This window comes from Camelus bactrianus, chromosome 11 (genome assembly GCF_048773025.1).
Source record: "Camelus bactrianus isolate YW-2024 breed Bactrian camel chromosome 11, ASM4877302v1, whole genome shotgun sequence".
Lineage (NCBI taxonomy): Eukaryota > Metazoa > Chordata > Mammalia > Artiodactyla > Camelidae > Camelus > Camelus bactrianus.
This window is the reverse complement of record NC_133549.1, coordinates 25,672,326-25,687,621: the sequence shown is the minus strand read 5'-3', so window position 1 is coordinate 25,687,621 and position 15,296 is coordinate 25,672,326. Positions and strand designations below refer to the sequence as shown.

Sequence of the window (15,296 nt, the reverse complement as noted above, 5' to 3'; positions counted from 1 at the left end):
TTATTCTAACTTAGTCTGTGAGGTAAGAATCACCTTAATATCACAACCAGACAATTACATTATAAGAAAATAAAAACTATAGACCAATATCTCTCAGGAACATAGAAGCAAAATTCCTCAATAAAATATTTGCAAATCAAATCTGAAAAATATATAAAAAGAATTATACACCACAACCAGGTGGAACTTATTTCAAGTATGTAAGGCTGATTCAACATCCAAAAATCAAAAATGTAATCTATCACATCAACAGACTGAAAAAGAAAAATCACATGATTATACTAATAGATGCAGAAAAAACATTTGACAAAACCCAACATCACACATGATAAAAACTCCTAGTAAACTGAGAACAGAGGGAACTTTCTCAACTTGATAATGACATCTATTAAAAAAACCCCCACAGATAACATTATATTTAATTGTGAAAAACTGGAAGCTTTCCTGCTAAGATCAGGTACAAGACAATTATGTTCCCTCTCACTATTCCTTTTTAGCTTTGTACTGGAAGTCTTTGCTAATGCAACAAGACAGGAAAAGGAAATAAAAGGTATGTATATTGTGATTAAACACATAAGACTATCTTTGTTCACAGATGACAGGACTGTCTATGTAGAAAATTCTAAAGAATCAACAAAACTCTTGGAACTAATAATCAATTACAGCAAGGTTGGAAGAATCAAGGTTAGTATGCAAAAGTAAATGCTTTCCTATATACTGACAATGAAAAAATAGAATTTGAAATTAAAAACATGATCCCATTTACATTAGCACCCCCCACATGAAATACTTATGTATAAACATAACAAAAAAATGTACAAGATCTATATGAGGAAAACTGTGAAACTCTGATGAAAGAAATAAACAAAGAGCTAAATAACTGGAGAGATATTCTATGTTCATGGATAGGAAAACTCAGTGTTGTCAATATTCAATATAATCCCAGTCAAAATCCTAGCAAGTTATTTTATGGATATCAGTAAACTGACTCTGAAGTTTGATAGGCAAATACTCAGAATAGCCAACATGATACTGAAGGAGAACAAAGTTGGAAGACTGAAACTACCTGGCTTTAATACTTATTATAAAGCTACAGTAATCAAGACAGTGTGGTATTGGGGTGGGGGAGACAAATAGATCAATGTAACAGAATAGAGAGCCCAGAAATAGACCCCGATAAATACAGTTAATTGATCTTTGACAACATAGCAAAGACAATACAAAGGAAAAAATCTAGTGTCTTCAACAAATAGTGCTGGAACAACTGGACATTCACATTAAAAAAAAAAAAAGAATCTAGACATTGAGCTTACAGTCTCACAAAAATTAACTTAAAATGGATCATAGATCTAAATGTAAAACACAAAACTATAAAACACCTAGAAGACAACATAGGAGAAAACCTAGATGACCTTGGGCATGATGATATACCAAAGACACAATCCATCAAAGAAATCACTGATAAGCTGTACTTCATTAAAATTAAAATCTTCTGCTCTGTGAAACACGGTACCAAGAAAATTAGAAGACAAGCCACATAGTGGGAAAAAAAATATTTGCAAAAGAAAACTCTAATAAAGGACTGTTATCCAAAATATACAAATAACTTTTCTTAGGCCTCAACAATGAGAAAACAAACAACTCAATTAAAACATGAGCCAAAGATCGTAACAGACAACTCACCAAATAAGACATACAAATGGCAAATGAGCATATGAAAATATGCCCTATTTCATATGTCATCAAGAATATGCAAATCAAAACAAGAACAAGATACTACTACACATCTATTAGAATGGCCATAACCTGAAACACTGACAACACCAAATGCTGACTAGGATGTGGAGCAAGAGGAACTCTTAAATATTGTTGGTGGAAATGCAAAATGGTAAAACCACTTCGGGAGACACTTTGGTAATTTCTTGTAAAACTAAACATACTCTTACCATATAATGCAGCAGTCATGCTCCTTTCAACCCAAAGGTTGAAGGTTTTGTCTATCCCCACAAAAACCTGCACATGGAGGTTTACAGCATCTTTATGCATAATTGCCAAAATTTGGAAGTAACCAAGATGTCCGCAGTAGGCAAATGAATAAATAAACTTTAGTATATCCAGACAATGGAATATTATTGAGTGCCAAAAAGAAATGAGCTATCAGACCATGAAAAAACATGGAGGAATATTAAATGCATATTACTAAGTTAAAGAAGGCAATCTGAAAAGGGTATATGCTGCATGATTCCAACTATATGACATTCTGGAAGCAGCAAAACTATGAAGATAATCAAAAAAAAAAAAAAGTCAGAGGTTGCCAGGGGTTGGGGATTGGAGGAGGAATGAATAGGCAGAGCACAGGGAATTTTTAGGGCAGTGAAAATACTCTATGGCTTTATAATGATGGATCTATATCATAGAATATACTACACCAAGTGTGAACCCTAAGGTAAACTATGGACTTTGGGTGATTATGATGTGTCAATGTAGGTTCATCCTTGAGCACAAATGTACCATTCTGGGAAGTGATGCTGATAATGAGAAACCTACTCATTTATGACAAATTTTTAAAAGATCTCTCCAGCTCTGACAATAATTCATCTACTCTATAAATAAAGATTAGTTAATAAATTAATTACCTAATAAAGGTTCATTAATAAAGATGGTTTATTAATAAAGATGTCCATAATATGTGTGTTGAGTCATCAAGGGGACATTTTGGTTGGTAAGACAGACAGTCCCTACACTGTGATCCAGTCTCACTCCTCAAGCTGTGATTCAACATTGCTTTTATTTATTTTTTTTTCATTATTGCCCACCCTGTCCCTGTAGGAGCTTTTAAAGATGTTTAAAAAAAAATCATTTCCCATGAAATTTTAATACCACAGCTATACTGTATATCTGCTTATGTACTGAATGTATATCTCTGCTTTATATACTTAAAGAGTAAGATTTTCTTTATCCTCCAAGAAGTAATTTTTGTCCCCTTGGGACAATATTGCACTCACTGACAATGTACACAACCTAGAGCATAAAGATACATTATAATTGAACAATCTCAGAAGCTAAAAGACCTCAGAGCCTAACAGTCCATTTCAAGGTGGGGGTGGGGACAAAGAGAAGATGGGTAACAAGCAAGCTTAAAAATCAATTAATTACAATAAATCAAAAAGTTTTTAATGCAGTTTGGTGCAGCCATTAAGGAAAACAGTATGGAGATTACTGAAAATAGACTTACCCTATGATCCAGCAATCCCACTCCTGGGCATCTGGAGGAAATTCTAATTCGAAAAGACACATGCACCCCAGTGTTCACAGCAGCACTATTTACAATAGCCAAGATGTGGAAGCAACCTAAATGTCCATCGACAGATGACTGGATAAGAGGTTGTGGTATACTTATATAATGGAATACTACTCAGCCATAAAAAAGAATGAAATAATGCCATTTGCAGCAACATGGATGGACCTGGAGATCGTCATTCTAAGTGAAGTAGAGGAAAAAGGGAAAGAAAAATACCATATGATATCACTTATATGTGGAATCTAAAAAAATGACACAGATGAACTTATTGACAAAACAGAAACAGACACAGACATAGAAAACAAACTTACGGTTACCAGGGAGGAAAGAGGAGGGTAGAGGGCTAAATTGGGAGTTTGGGATTTGCAAATACAAACTACTACGTACAATAAGTTTCTTCCGTACGGCACAGGGAACCATATTCAATATCTTGTAATGAAAAAGAACATGAAAAGGAATATATATATATATATAACTGAATCACTATGTTATACACCAGAAATTAATATAACATTGTAAACTGAATATACTTCAATAAAAAAATAAACTGTGGGGAGGGCATAGTGCAAATGGTAGAGCACAGGCTTAGCATGCACAAGGTCTTTGTTTCAATCCCCAGTACCTCCTATAAAACTAAACAAACCCAATTACCTCCCCTCCCCCTGCCAAAATAAAATAGTTAAATAATATAATCATAAATAAATAGATGACATTTAAAAAATCTAAAAAAAAAATAATTACTTTTTTTAAAGTATTTATCAAATGTCTGCTAGACAAATACCCAACTGTTGGGTGTGTGAGGACCCTGAAGAAGCAGACCGACACCATCCCTGCCTTTAAAGAACAGCTCCGCTCTGTCTGGAGACCTGAGAAGAGACAGAGGCTGTTAGAGACCAGTGAAGTCCTGGGTGATGAGGATCCCAAGGACAGCAGGCAGGGTCTGAGACAGAGCAGTCGCTGTGGGCTAGGAGGGGAAAAAGCAAGGCTTCCTGGAGGAGGTGAGGTCAGAAATACCTGAGTGAATCACTGTTAGGATGCGTTCATTCAGCAAGCAATTATGAGTCACCTACTCTGTAGGGCACCGAGCTAGGAATGAGGCTTCTGAAGATGACAACGTCCCCCCAAGGCATGGAGTCTGGCGAGAAAACAGATAAAACACAGGAATTGCTCTCCAAAAAAAGACATGTCCCAAGGGAGGGGCAAGGCCACATGGCAGAGTAAAGAGCAGATGCTGGGGCCAGAAAGACCTGGTTGTGGAGGAGACAGGGACGGAAAGAGTCTTAGCCTGTTGTGCAGTTAGTTCTAAGAAAGTCCTGGTAAACTGATGGGGCCCCCTGCAGTCAACGTCGTTCACTGGAGGAGACCCACACCGCTCAGTCTGAATTCCTGCCAAACTCAGCCACAGGCTGGGAGCAGCAACCGAGACGCCGTGGTGGGCTCAGAGCACAGCAGCTAAGCCATCAGCAAGTATGCTCCCCGCAGTGGGAGAAGTGAGGGGTTCACGCTCATGAGCATCACAGGCAGATTATATGAGAAAATGTGCAGACTCACCATAGTTATGTCAAGCACAAGTTCTGCCCAGCTTTGTCAATGGTAAGATATTATTATTATGAACAAAATACCAAAAGACCATCCATCACAGCGTGTGCTCATTAACTTCTCCCGGAGGGCTTTGGAGGGATTCACAGAGGGTGCCTGGGGTGAGCAGAACCTTCCAGAATAGTTGAAGTTTCTTCCAGGGAGGCGAGGCGTCTGGCCAGATGGGATTAACTGCCTGGGAGATGGGGTCAAGGACAGGCTTGACCCCCACAGGCTCGCTAAGCAGACAAAGGCCTTGAGCAGAGTCTTAATTGGTGGAGGATTATAAGGTTTCCCTGACCTCCACCATGGGCTGTCTCTATTTCAAGTCAGTGCACCATCAGGGTGCCACTCTAGGTCCGCGCTGCCCCTCCAACCTGCCCCAAGATAATGCTCAGAAGCAAACCCGCACTATTCGTCCAGTGTCTGCAGATCGAGAAAGATGAATCACCAAACACACGTTCACCTCTTTCATGCTATACACCACTTGGGAGAGTTACCGGTAAATCACACCAGGGCTGGGAGCTAGCCTCGCCTCCTCTTTACAATCAGCTCAAAGACAAAGTTTAATCTGATGGAGGTGCCGTGGGAAGAAGATAAATTTTGCTGCTGTCCCTAAGGTTCGTTAACCATGAATTCTGAGCAGAGGAGTTGCACTCCGACAACAAGCCACACACCACGCTCAGCTCGCCGTTCCTGCCTCTTGTCTGCGCATCTCTCCCTCGGGTTGGAAGACCTCACCATCCTAAGGAAACAGGATGACTCCCCGAGCCCCTTGAATCATCTGTCTCCTCCCAAAAGTCTCCCTGGCCCTGGGCTGGCTTAGGTGCAGGTCTTCTGAGCTCCCATAACTACCTGGACCAGTCTCCACCTTTGCACTTAGCTATGCGTTCTAACATCCCACTATGAGCTCCGGGAAGAAAGTGTCTGTGTTACGGTCATCTCTGAGCAGCGAGCCTGGTTCATGTGTCATAGCTCCTAGGATGAATGAAGCACCGTGATAAAGAATGCGCTGGTGAGGGGAGCAGAGATGGGAAGGCACTGCAGAAGAGGAAGTCATTTTAAGAGATTTTAGATGGGGCTTCACAACCCCTGGGCTATAAGGGGAATAAGAAAAAAGCTAAAGTGATGAAACAAACATCACTGTGCAGAGTGGAAAATGCAGAGAAGCCCTTCAGGGAACCTGCAGTGACCCAGAGGCACCTCTGGGGTTCATTTAGCCTTTGTTAAGAATTTTCAGTTCGACTTCCTCGCCGGGCACATGAGCAAGGCCAAGTCCTGTGCCCCAGCACACCTGAGAGCTGGAAGACCTCCATGCATTCCCCTAGTACGTCTTTTGGAAATCATGGGATTTTTCTATAAGCCCTCCACTCCAAGGCGAGGGGGAATGAAAATGTTTGTATACTGGCCCATAAAATGTTGTGCCATGAATGCCTCTAACAAAATTCCATGAATGCCTAGTGCTTGAATGGTATTCATTTTAAGACTCACTTCACCAATACTGCCCAGCTGAGGAGTTAACTATTGAGAGACCTTGAACTTCACATTTAAAATTCAGGTCCCTCCTGGGTTGATATTTACCCCTACCCAGATAAAGGTGCCCTCCAGCATACACAGGAACACCCACCGACAGGGGCATACAGGCAGGGAGCACAACATTGGAGATGGTCTAGTTCAGGGTTCTCATTCCATGGATGAGGGAACTCCAGTCCAGGAATTCCGTCAGCTGCCAAAAGCCTACAGATAGCAAGAGGTGGCAGGCACTGGGGATGCACTTGGGAGTTAAACTCTGCAGTGGACCGAATGTGTCCTCCAAGAAGACATCTTCAAGTCCTAACCCTGTTACCTGTGAATGTGACCTTATTTGGAAACAGGGTCTTTGCAGAGATAACAAGTTAAGGTGAGGTCATATGGGGGAAAATGGTCATCTGAGCCAGTGACTGGTGTCCTTACAGGAAGAAAGATACTTGGACACAGAGGCACACAGAGAAATCGCCATGTGAAGATGGAGGCAAAGATTGGATTTAGGCTGCTACAAGCCAAGGAACACCAAGGATTTCTGGCAGCCACCAGGAGGGAGGCATGGAACAGATTCTCCCTCTGTTCAGAGCCCCCAAGAAGGAACCAGCTCTGCCAACACCTTGATCTCAGACTTCTTCTCTCCTGAGCTGTGGGTAAATTTCTGTTGTGTTAGCCATCCAGTTTGTGACACTTTGTTATGGAAGGTGTAAGAAGTCAATACAAACACAGGCCACATTTCTTGCCTTCATGAGTTTCCAGAACTAAGACATAAGAGAAGAAAACATACATCTAACCAAGTGCTCTTTCTAACACCTCAAGAAGAAAAAGGGAAACGTGTGATCACTTTTGACCCCAGTTCTGAGGGGCACACAGATCTAAAACAGGGAAACGTCCCTTCTTCAGGTGCAAGCTTGAGTGACCAGGTTAAGCTGGGTCAGTGCTAAGGATTCAAGTGCTGCCGTCAAGGAATGCAGATTCTAGAAGCCAAGACACAGTGGTTGTCCCCGCAAAGAGCTCAGAAAGCCATATGCCGGCCCAATTTCCCAACTTAAATGATAAGTGGTCCCAGTGGATGCTCCAATTCTATGAATTTCCAGTGTTACTTTAGGGTCACATGACTTGCTACATGTACACTTTTGGAACTGGTGAAAAATACAGTGTTCCAAGAATCTCAGCGTCCAGGCTGCCAAGATGCTTCTCAATGGAGCTTGCAATCACTGAGGTTTGACATAATTGTCCTCCCCTAATCAGATCATCACTGCCACCCAAGCAGTTCCAACACCCAGAGCTGGAGGAGGCTGGGAGGGGAACCAGAGAAATCTTCTCCAGCCTCGCTCAGGGTTTCCCTGGATGTGAGGAGTCAGAGAGAAGCCCTCAGTGGTGTTTCACACTTCCCAGTGTTTTGGTCCAGGTTCATTTTTCATGTCACAACTGTTCTGGGTGATCCAACATGTGTAAGGGTTTGTTCAGGCTGTTTGGGGTTCTTTTGTGCAACTGTCAAAACAATGACCTAATTTGGAGCCATCTGCTGGCAGGCAGGATTGGCACGGAGTTCGCCTCTGACTTGTGTCGCTGGAGCAATCAATTCAAGATGGCCACTCCGGGCACGAGGCTAGCTAAGCGATATCGAAGCAGATAACGGATTGCTCCATCCCTTCCTCAAGTTACCAAACATGTCAGTGCTAAGGCAGCCTCCACCAAAGGCGGCCTGCCAGGAATGGCAAAGGGAAGTCGTTATCCGCTGACCCAGAAACTCAAACCCCTCCGTTGCCTGGAGTGAGGATGCTCCTTCCCCCACCATGTCCCCGCCTGAACATTAACTTGTAAGGCAAAAGGAATACAAAGGAGTCAGAGAAAACTGTTGTCTTTGGAGCCGAAAGCAGGTGGGTACTGGTGTACATGCCAACACCACGGGGGGACCTTGATCTGACGCCGGGCGGCGGATCCAGGACTCCCCCGATACCAGCAGAGTCCGTGGGAAAGAGTCACTCTGGGCATAACTCAGAGTCAGTCTGGGATTAACTGCAGAGAATGAACTGGGACATTCTACAAAGGCACGGAGCCCGGAGTCATTCTGGAGTTGTGACCAGGTTTTGCTGAGCCCAGCATCTTTCACAGCCTGTACAGTTAGGGCAGGTATGGTTTTACCCACTCATGAAAAGACGCCTCATTTTTTACTGCACATCCCCCCTCCATTTCTCCGGGAAAGGAACTTAAGAAATACGCAAGAATATTATTTTTGACCCAGTTTGTTGCTATTGCCAGTTGGCCTCCTTTAGTGGCTAATTGGGCAGCTCAGCAGAACGGTCCGGTTTCAGAGCTCTCCTGTGCACGCTGGCTCTGCTGGGAGGTGAGAGGGTGACGCTTTTCTCAGATTTCCTATTGTCTGCGACACCATCACAATGACCCGTGTAGGGGCTCGGGGTGGGGTGAGCCTCTTCTCATACATGAAAATCAACAAGGAGACATTCCTCACGGGTCAGGGCACTTGCAGACGGCTTGGGCACGCATTACTATAGCCAAACCGGGTATAATTACTTGAAACTTGGGTCAAGTGGGGAGTGGTAATTTGCAAGGTCACTGTAGCATGATCAACGCGGAGCAAAATAAAAGCAGGGTAGCGTCTAAATACATAAGATGGAATAAGGAAAAAGTTGTCAGGGCCAGAGAGGGAGGGAGGGGAAACAACAAGACTGCTACCTGTCTGGAAGCATCACTTCTAAACTGGCCAGCATCACACTGAGGGCAGGAGCCCAGATACCTTCACTAAGGGCTGTGTTTTGAATCATCTTTCTTCAGTATGGACCAGGCACCCACCTGCAAGCAGAGCTTCTAATTATACGTAATAATCATGATGATATGTATTTGGCAGGGATAGAGGGATGGTAAAAGAATAATTAATAAACTTACTCCTGGACATCCACCCACCCCATGCCCCCCAGAAGAGTTGTAGGGAGGACCCCATCTACAACACAAATTCAAGAAATGTTTTTTCCTAAAGACAGGCCACTGATCCACCCCAATCAAATATAATCAACTGGGAGTTCATCTACCCACGGACCTCTTCTGTCTTTCCTAAGTCCAAACTGAATCACATATTTATAAACACATTTGACATTTTGTAAAGGACATTTTCATTAATACCCACCCAAGAATAATACCAGAAAAGATAAACTGCTCACTGCCAGACACAGTCATGTATACGACTTTCAGAGCATCTTCCTTTGCTTTTTGCTCCATCAAAAGTCAGAAGTGGCTGTTCTTTGGCTGCTGTCGTTAACTCAGCATTGGGACTTAAAATACCAAATATTTCATGAAACTATCAAAAATAGCTGTTGTTATATCCAGAAATCCACTTTAGCTTTGTGACATGTGGATCTTTACAAACTGCTTTAGAAATTACATTTTATTCATGCTTTTGTTTACTAAATCTTACAGCCCAAAGCAATAAAGCAAGGATATGACCCAATAATTAACTATAACACACTAAAATTAGTGGTTTGAAACAAGCACAAATGCAAATTTTAGTGCATTTAGCTAAATCACAAATACATATTGAGCGTCTAAATCATCATATCTTGTACGATGATTGTTAATATTTACCATTTAGGTGAGTATGTCTTACATTCAAACAGCCACAATAATAATTACTGTTAGTTGTGACTGGTTTTAAAATGCATCCAAAGTAATTTCAGGCAAGGCAATGAATGCAAAGGTTTCTTTCTTCTCCAGGACTTGAAGCAAGATGTAACTCTGGTTGTGGTTTTTTAATGAAATGTGGAAACAGGGTCACGCCTATCAGCAGCCTATTTCAGCCTAGTTCTAATCCACTTAGGGACTGGGGCAGGGCTTTCCATGGACACGGTTCAAATCTGAGATGACAGTGTATCTACCCCATTTATCAGAGCTGGGTGTCATGAGCATCTCACTGACTGCACGTGGTTCCAGGCTGACATCGGGCCATTCTGTTGGAGCCGAGATTCTCATCTCTCAGGGCACCGGAACCCCCAAATTCGAGGTAAGGAGCCACTAAACCCAGGAGAGGAGGAACAGGTAGTCTACTGGACATGCGCTCTACCCTATGGCCACGCCCACCCCAAAATCAAACTGCAACCTTCCACTAGGATTTATGGATCCCTGGCATACAAATTATGCTGGGAGATTAAAAGAAAAAAAGTAGAACACTGGAAAATGTGATGCAGATTCGCAATAAATATTTATGTGGTCAGAGAGGTCTCAGTTCAGACTTGTACGTCTGCCCCTCCAAGGCTGTCACCATCTAAATCAGTTCCTTCGTCATCTTACTGCTCCAAGGATGCCAGAGCAGAGGGCCCAACTGCATCAGCTCTGAAGATAGAATTTAATGCTTCATCTCCCACTAAGCACGACGCCAGCAGATGTCTTTACCTCCCCAGAGCTCAGTTTCCACTCCTGCAAAATGAGCTTAAGGTGAGGATCACGCAGCCTGCCGGGCTATCTGCAGTCCCGGGGTCTTTGTCCCTCGTCCCTGCTTCTGTATGAAGCTGCTTAAGCTGGTTCCCCCAACGGCTGGATTCTTCAGACTTCAGCTTAAATATCCAGTCCTTGGAGAGAGGTTCCCTGCTCACCCTACCTCGATCACACATCCTGATTTCTTTTTTTTCCATTGTGATTATCATGTCCTTTATTATTCAGTTTGTTTGGTAACTTATTTATGGTCAACTCCTGCTGCCCCGTCAACCCTCACACACACACACACACACACACGCACACGCACACGCACACGTGATGTCCACAAAAGCTGAGATCTCACCTGCTTTATTCATCACCCTATTCTCAGAGCCTCAGAAAGGACTTGGCACAGATCAGGAGCTCAATGAATTTTGTTGAAAGAACAAATGCATGTACAGTGCGTGGCCCATTTCAGGCGTTCAAAAAAATCAATCAGACAAATGAATAAAAAGAACTTGAGAAATTTCTAGTCATAAATGCAGTGTTTGGAGAATCCTCGAATTCACCTGGCCTCATGCTACCCATGGTTCTTACCTACGATTAGATGTAGGCCCCTCGGAGGTAGGACCCTCTCTTATTACCTGCATGTGAGCAGAGGGAGGCCGAGGAAAGCTCAGAGGCCCTCACGCTAGACAGACATGAGTCCAACTCCTGGCTCTGCAAGGTGACCTTGGGCTGGATGTTTATCCAGGTCCTCCTTCTAGAAAGATGGGGTTAATGACACAATATCCTTGGGCTGATATGAGGATTAATAGGACTGGCTACAGAAATTTGCAAGGCCCTGTGAAAAGTGAAACCATGGGAAAACTTGCTCAAATATTATGAAGATCTTCAAGGGGCGGAGCCAAGATGGTGGGGTAGAGAGACTCACAGCTCACCCTCTCCCACCGAGAATTACATCTACAAACCCACTGAATCGCACAGAACACCTACTGAGCTCTGGCAGACTGTCTCTTCGAAATTTCGAAATATAGGAGGATTCTCACAAAATCTGATAAACAACAAGTTCATAGCGTATAGTACAGGGAACCATATTCAATATCTTGTAGTAACTTGTGGTGAAAAAGAATATGAAAACAAATATATGTATGTTCCTAGATGACTGAAGTTTTGTGCTGTACACCAGAAATTGACACAACATTGTAAACTGACTGTACTTCAATTAAAATATATTTTAAAAATTATGAAGAACTTCAAGCCAGCGACTGTAAAGTATTAAACCAAGAGCAGGGCCTTTCTAAGCACAGGACCCAGTGGGACTGCACAGGGCTCGCCCACGGTGCTGGCCCTGCTGCCCAGCCTGGTGTCTGACAAATATTTCTTTTTCTCCTTCCCTTCTCATTAAAAATCTGATGTAATGAAATGAGACAGATTGCAACTATTGGCTGAACAAAGGGATCCTAAGCAGTGGAATTTCTGATAGCGCTAAGCATTCCAGCTAATTATCCAGTCTGAATTATTCAGATACCTTGGTTGTCTTTTTTCTTGTCCTTTGAGTTATATCGCTGCTCACTGATAATTCAAAAATAACGTTCCCTCCTCCATTTGTCTCTTGCATCCTGATAAATGGCTGTTGGAAGAAGAGATCAAAGGGACAGGCTCACATTCTTGGACTGGAAGACCCTTGCTATGTGTTCACTTATTCAACACGCATTTACTGATTGCCTGCAATGGGCAGGTAAAATGGAACGTCCCTGAGACAAGGACCTGGGAGTAGTCTGAACCCTTGTGGCTGCAAGAGACAGAAACCCAGCTCAAGACTTTGAAGCCAAGAAGGGACTTGCTGGTTCACTTGACTCTGAAGTCCTGGGGTCCAGCTCAAGTAGAGCTGGATCCAGAAATACAGATACGATGATCAGCTCTGCACAAGTACCATGGGCAGAGATGGGATCCAAGATTAGCGAGATCTGTTCACAGATCCACATCTGCAGCCGGAGAGGAGGCAGGACATCACAACATACAACTTCCCAGATCCACGTGAGATGAGAAGGCAAACTGCCCAGCGCAGAGAGGAGTTCTGAACAACACATTACGGCAGGTGCCCATTACTGATTTCAGTGGGGAAAGTTCTGAGAATTGGGACCTTACAAAGCATGCATTTCTGAAGTTCCAAGTTCCTGCTCAACAAATATTCCAGGAAAAAAAGAAAGAAAGTCCTGTTCTGAGCTGTTGTAAGAAGACATACAATTTCAAAAAGAAACCCTTTTCTTCACTGAGAGTCTAGATTCAGAGTCTCCATGACTCCAAGCATCTAGAATAAAAACAGAGAAAACACGTAGGCAATCACTGGTGTGTTTCTAAACATCCAGATGTCTGGCATCATGTAGTCATTGCCAGTGTGTAGGAGTCCCTTTCAGCAGCAGAATTGGAATCTCTTCCCAGAACTAGGTTCAGATAGTAGTTTTCTGGGAACAGAGATACCTTATCTTGTGATGTTTCTTACAGAAAAGAATTAGCCCCACCCTCCCCAGACAGCCAAGAATAATGAGTGAAAAGTTTAAAGTAACAGCATTTCAAAAGTAACACTGGGACTCTGTTTCTCTAGTCTACCTGAATTCTATTTTAGAAGGAGCTATTAAAAAGAAAAGAAAATCAAGGGAGCTTCTCCCAGGTTTGATGATGGAAAAATGCTTAAATAGCAGAAGGTCTAATGAAGAAAACACACAACGAGGGATTGGAAGACGTGAGTTCTAGTCTCAGTTCTACCTCCCTGGAGCCTTGCTCAGATGATTTAACCTGTTGGGGGCTCTGCTCCTCTGCCTGTAAAACACAGGCATTGAAAAGGATGATCTTTCAGGTCCATTCTAACTCCATCACGATCATGATGAGTAAGTGTTTATAGAAGCAATGACACTAACACCCCACCTTTTTATAACATTCTGCAGTTCATAAACATTTCTGTGCGTGGCTCATTTGATCCACACGGGAAGCCTGTGAGTGGCATGCTCGGTCAGACTTAGTCCCTCTGTGGAATGGCAATAGGAAGTGTGTGGGGTCCCAGACAGCAGGTGGCAGAGATGCCTCTAAACCAGGTCTCCCTGTGCCACAAGCTCTCTCCTCCACCCGTGATGGGAAATAGATCTCCAACCTTCATAACCACCTTCCAGGCTTGGCGTACATTATTAATAGTATCTTTTGGGACACCTTGACAGACTTGGGTGCCATCGAGTTTCCTAGTGGCTCATTGATTTCTAAGTAAATTGGATCTGAATTCAAGGCCAAAGGGTGATGACTTGGTGCTCCAGGGTCACTCCCAGCCACCCAGTGACTCTAGGGCTGGATCAGAGAAAGTACAATACCAGCCAGGAACATCATGTGGTACCAGAAAATAAGGAACTGCTCAAAAAAATGATAAGGGCTTGTTGATGGAACAGAAGAGCCAAGCCAGAGGAGCTCCTAATGACCTGAGTTGGAACAATTTGAGGCATAAAGTAAATAATAATAATGTGGGACTATGACACATTGAATAGAATAAATATCTTGAGTCCAGACTAACAATTCTATTTATCAATTACCTAGGGGAGCAAAGACTGCTCTTCCTCAGAATAAAATTCTAATTAATAAGTGTAGAAGGACAAAGGGAAATAGAAAACTTCACGGTAATAACAGGAACACTCCGTCATAATGATTGTTGCAGACAAGAAACATTCATGGATGCTAAAATTGGAGGGTGAAAGTTAGAGGAGAAACAGAATTTGCTTAGCCTCTTCGTATCTCCCCCAAGGTATTTATTAACTACAAAGGAAGAGAGAGTGGAGAAAACAGGCAGACACCATCTTAACCCAATGATTAAGGTGAACATCACTAGCAATAAGATGCATCGGCGTCAGGAATCCATGATGTGATGCCCCAAAAAGGACACGACATCACTTCTGTGGGATTCTTACCTAATCTGCATAACCTCATTCCAATCATGGGGAAATATCAGGCAAGCCCAAATTGAGGGATAATCTACAAAACAGCTGATGAGGAGCCTTCAAACGTGTCGAAGTTGTGAAGACAAGAAAAGTCTGAGGAACAGTAACTACAGCTTTGGGGAGACAGAGGAGAAATAATGAAATGCAACGTGGGATCTTGGACATTAGTAGAAAGCTCGGTGAGATTCAGATGAGATCTTCAGTTTACAGCAGCGAATCAATGTTGATTTCATGGTTCTGATGATCATACTATAGTTACATAATATGCAGAAGTTAGAAGAATTGGATGATTTATGGAAACTCACTGGACTGTTTTTGCGACTCTTCTGAAAACCTGAAATTAGTTCAAAATTTTTAAAGACACCTCAGAAGCCATTTTGACCATATTCTGAGCTCCTCAAAAAGTAAGTTAACTTCCCCGAGATGGCCAGAGTAATTGTAAAAATCCATCCTGGCTCTTGCTCCAAAGGGTGTCTCTCTGGAGAGTG

General features: G+C 42.7%; 1 long non-coding RNA gene across 3 annotated transcripts in view; it reads right to left on the bottom strand.

Moving 5' to 3' along the window:
- LOC123612780 (uncharacterized) overlaps positions 1-15,296 on the bottom strand; it is a 430,881-nt gene that overhangs the window by 213,492 nt on the left and 202,093 nt on the right. The window lies entirely within an intron of this gene.